Here is a 5,585-nt window from a genome sequence, read left to right as displayed (position 1 = left end):
AACCCCAGTCACTCCCCTATCATTACGGAGGAAGATTGTGAACCATCCAAAGGAGAAGCCAGAGACTTTGAGGTGGTTATTGTGTCTACAATAGTTGATATAGAGGAAGTTGTTACATCTCTAATAGTCAACCTAAGAAGAACTGTTACATCCGTAACAGCTAATTCAGGGAAGGCTGATACACCTGTAACAGCAGATTCAACTATTGTTACGTTGGACACCCCGTATCCTCAGAGACTGGTTAAACCTACGATGACTTCCCAACCTGAATCTGATTTCCTTAGGGAGTTGCAAAATTTGTATGTACGAATCCCTCTGCTGCAAGCCCTTAAAGAAGTACCCATCTATGCCAAGACAATGAGAGATTTGTGCATTAAGAAACCTGGAAGAAAGCCTAAAGACCCTGCCACCATAAATGTGATGGGAGAGTTATCCAAATTAATGTCTGCTTAGCCTCTCCTTACTAAGCACAATGATCTAGGCAATCCTACAGTCACCATCTACATTAATGATCAACCCATAGCCAATACATTGATTAATCTTAGGGTTGCCATTAATGTAATGAAGAAATATCTCTTCATCTCTCTCGGGTTACAAGGACTTGGGTGTGAGGGGATGTTATAAGATATAGTGATTATGATAGCTTCCATGAGATAGTTGGCTGATTTCTTTATTCTACAGCCCAAATCCAATTTAGGGGGCATCATTTGATCCTAGGGAGACCTTGGCTGGCCACTGCGGAAGCATTTATAGGCTACAGGGCGAGATCCATGGTGATCTCAGATGACCAAGCAACCCAGAACCTTAATATTTATCCCCCAAAACCAAATGTGGATGTGTATAACCCTTAGTGGGATGAGTTTGAACCTGAGTTAGATCTTTCCCTACCACTCCTCACTCTGGGGAAAGCCCAATATTTTAAAGACAAAACAGAGGATGATATTATTAATGGTTTTATTATTAATTCCCTATCTGTTGCTTCTATTAAGAATGCAAATGAGGAGGAAGAGGTGGACGATATAGATTTTGAACAAATGAGGACAGCTCTGAATATTGCTAGCAACCCAATTGAGATTGAGGCTGGAAAGTTTTTGAATGTTAACCCCAATTTGATTGTTGAACAGAATCAACGGATGTTATAGCTATTGTAGAAGTATAAAAAGGCATTTGCATGGGATTATATGGATATGAAAGGGATCCACCCTAACCTATGCACTCACTATATTTATCTGAAGGATGGCTACAAACCAATCAGACAGCCACAGTGCCACATGAACCCTGCACTAAAGGAAGTGGTGAAAGAGGAATTACAAAAACTCGTGAGTGCTAATTTTATTTATCCAATATCTGACAGTCAATGGGTGTCACCGCTTGTCATCGTTCCTAAAAAGAATGGCAAGCGGAGAGTTTCTGTTGATTGTAGAGAACTCAACAAGGCCACTCAGAAGTACCATTTTCCATTACCATTTATAGATCATGTCCTTGATACTCTCTTTGGAAAGAAAATCTTTTCATTTTTGGATGGATTAAGTGGCTACAATCAGATATAGATCGCCCCAGAAGACCAGGATAAAACAACCTTTACTTGTCCTTGGGGAACCTATGCATACAAAGTGCTACCTTTTGGGCTCTGTAATGCACCAGCAACCTTTCAAAGGGAAATTCTGGGAATTTTCTCTGACTTATTAAATGACTGTCTAGAAATCTTCATGGAAAATTTCACAACTTATGGAGATTCTTTTGAAACAACATTATTCAATCTCAAAAAAGTGTTAGAATAGTGTGTAGAGACCAATGTTGCCTTGAGCATGGAGAAATGTCACATGATGATGACTAAAGGGATCATGCTTGGAAATTACATTTCTGCTGACAGAATTAAGGTAGACCCTACAAAAATAGAGGTAATCCTAAAAATTCCAACCCCCAAAACATAGAAAGAGGTACGTAGTTTCTTGGGGCATGCAGGGTATTACAGAAGATTTATAGAAAAAATTTCAAGAATTGCATCGCCATTATTTTCCTTGCTTGTGAAGGATGTTGATTTCTTTTGGACAAGGAAGTGTGAGCAGGCCTTCTTAAAGCTAAAAGGTTGTGTATCAGCAGCTCGGGTCTTGCGAGGACCTAATTGGGAACTATTGTTTCACATAGCTACGGATGCATTAGATATTCTTGTAGGTCTTGTTCTGGACCAACTGGAGGATAAGAAACCTTACGCTATTTACTACATAAGTAAAAATCTAACTCCAGCTAACCTCAACTACATAGTGACCGAGAAGGAGTTCTTAGCAGTTGTGAACGCCATCAATAAATTCTGACATTACATAACTGGATATCAATTATTTGTACACACCGACCATTCTGCCATTCATTTCTTAATGAATAAGCCAATTAAAAATGGAAGGATTAAACTTTGGTTATTGTTGTTACAAGAATTTGATATCACTACTATAGATAAGCCTAGAAAAGACAATGCAGTAGCTGACTTTCTTTCTAGGCTAACTATTGATGACAGTCGCACTCCTACTGAATATTCTTTCCCTAATGAATATATTTTTGCTATTTCTACTTACTCACCTTGGTATGCAGATATAGCCAATTATATTGCTGCAGGGAAGTTTCCCTGGTACTTTTCCTTTGGAGAGAAAAAGAAAATCATACAACAAAGTGCTACATATACCTGGATATACGGGAACCTCTACCACACTGAACCTGATTTCTAGATCAAATGATGTGTTAGAGAGGACAAGGTCTTTGATATCCTCAAAGACTTCCATGAGGAACCTTGTAGAGGACACTTCGTAGATAAACAAACATGATACAAAGTCCTTTCAATAGGATACTACAGGCCAAAAATATTTCAAGATGCCAAGAAGTTTGTGAAGGGATGTGATAGTTGTCAATGAATGGGCCAACCACTATAATCAGATGAAATTTCATTACAACCCTAGATCGTCATAGAACCTTTTGAGAATTGGACTCTAGATTTTGTAGGTCCAATCAATCCTTCATCCAAATAGAGATCCTACATCTTGGTCTGTACTAATTACGTCATGAAATGGGTCGAAGCGAAGGCACTAACCAGAGCCATGGAGCAGGATGTCTCAACCTTTCTGTTCGAAGACATCTTCGTCTAGTTTGGCATACCCAGGGAGATAGTCATAGACAGAGGGTCGCGGTTCACATCTCATAAGATTCGGGAATTGGTTGAAAAATATAAATTCCATCACAAAATCACAACATGTTACCATCCACAGGCGAATGGCCATGTGGAAAGCACTAATAAAGTCATTGAGGGGATCCTTACTAAGACTATGGCCAATCATCGAAGAAATTGGGCTGAAAAACTATTGGAAGTGTTATGGGCATACATGACTACATGGAGGAATACCACTGGATTCTCACCATATTCTTGTGTATGGAAAGAACCCTTTATTCCCCATTGAATTTGAAATCAAGACACTAAGGACAACATTACAGGTCAATTTGGATTTGACTACAGTACAAAGGCAGAGATTGAATTAGCTCAATGAATTGGAGGAGAAACAATTGGCTGTTATCCAGCAAACAGAGATTATCCAGCAGCAGAGAGCTAAGTGGCATGACAAATTTATAAAGAAGAAACAATTCCATAAAGGAGATTGGGCTCTCTTATATGACTCAAGGTTTAAGGACTTCAAGGGTAAGCTCTGCACCAGATGGATAGGTCCTTATGAGGTAGATGCAGTCTTTGACAATGGCACTGTAAATTTGGTAACCATTGACAGTGCAAGGACCCCATTACTTGCAAATGAGAACCGTCTCCAGCTGTATCACAAACCTACCTTGAAGGTTTCATTTGTCAACATTGTCACAAATTCGAATCTACATGTTATGGGAACGGGGGAAAGCCCCCCTGTGCTGCAAAAATTTTAACTTTTCCAATAAGTGTAACAACTAAAAACCACCTGGTGGCAGTTGTTACACCGTTTCCAAAAAAAAAAATATATATAAATATAAATATATATATATATATATATATATATATATATATATATATATATATATATATATATATATATATATATATATATATATATATATATATATATATATATATAGATATATTATCTAATAATAATAATAATAATAATAATCTCCCTGCGAAAACTTTTTGCAGGCACAAACAGACACTTTTTGTAGCAATTGAAAACCACTTAGTGGTGGTTGTTACACCATCTAAAACAACATTTGTTCCTTTAAAGTGTATCATATGATAAGTGTTGTTACAGAGGGTGTAACAACACTTATCATATGATACACTTTAAAGGAACAAATTACACCCTCTGCATCATATATACCAGTCATCTTGGTTGTTACACCTATAATAGCCGATGACTTTTTAGGAATAAAATGAGATATTTTATTGTAATAAACAAAAAAAACATCACCGTGAGCCTTATCAGCAGATCTAAGTTTGTGTGTCTCGTTGCCCAAGTATGATTTGACCTCGCATCGCCCATCACCATGCCCCTGGTCACCCGGGTATGTCATCAAAAAGGCAATATTTCATTTGATTTATTTTGTAATTATGGTAAGTTAACATGACTAATTGACGACCGAGGATGATTGTCATAATTAAGCTGGGGGGAATGAATCATTTTTTGACATGACCATTGCATGATTTGTAATTATTAGAAAAATCCAGCAATTAAGGCACGCGACTCGGGAGTTATTTTTATTTAATACCAAATCATACCAAAAAGGATAAGGGCACTATTGACGAGACCTCCCCACAACTCACCATTAAAGCAAAAATCATTAATTTGTCCGAACCATGCATGCCAAATCTTAATCTAAATCTACACCTGTGCCACCCTCCCACCCTATCATTTACCCCTGCTAGAAGCACTGAATCCCTATTCAGGGTGCTTGGAGAGGAGGAAGGTAGCAGTGCAGGCTGAAACAACTAGAGTGTGTGCTGAAGGGAAGATAAGCATGTGAAATAGCATTGAATTGTAGAATCAATGGGTGGAGCAGCGATATGGCATGAACCAGGAGCTACAGAAGCCTTGGAAGGCTATCCTGAGGCATGCCAGGTCTTCAAAGACGTAGGCTGGTTCGAATTCTTCCATAAATTGGAAGGATCAGACAATGGTGTGGCCATGGAATTCATAAAGAACCTAGAAAGAAACCAGACGGAAGTTAGTGGACTAAAATTAGAAGTCACGGAAGAAGTTATTTCCAGAGTAATAGGATTAGAGGTAGAAGGGAAGAGATGGTTTACCAGGAAGGTTAATGACCCCTCACTAAAAGGGTATTTTCTTCAGGAAAGCGAGTCGTTGGTTAAGAAGGGCAGGGGAATTGATAGGCTGTCACTCCCCCAACCATGGGAAAATGTTTCTCTCTTCCTCATTAAGTACATTACTTGTGAGGGAAGAGCAACAATTGTGTTTAATTACCATTTCCCATTGTTGAGCAATCTCTGCCATCAGCAGCGGATTAACCTGTTGTATTTCTTGCTGGGAAATATTAGACACATGGCCACGGCTATGAAATAGTTGCACATCCAAAAACGTGTGTTAGAAACCAAGGCCTTATTAAACTCA

Source organism: Pinus tabuliformis, chromosome 5_2 (genome assembly GCF_031772625.1).
Source record: "Pinus tabuliformis cultivar Carrire ecotype Pingquan chromosome 5_2, CPIR1, whole genome shotgun sequence".
NCBI lineage: Eukaryota > Viridiplantae > Streptophyta > Pinopsida > Pinales > Pinaceae > Pinus > Pinus tabuliformis.
Note: the sequence above shows the minus strand (reverse complement) of the source record.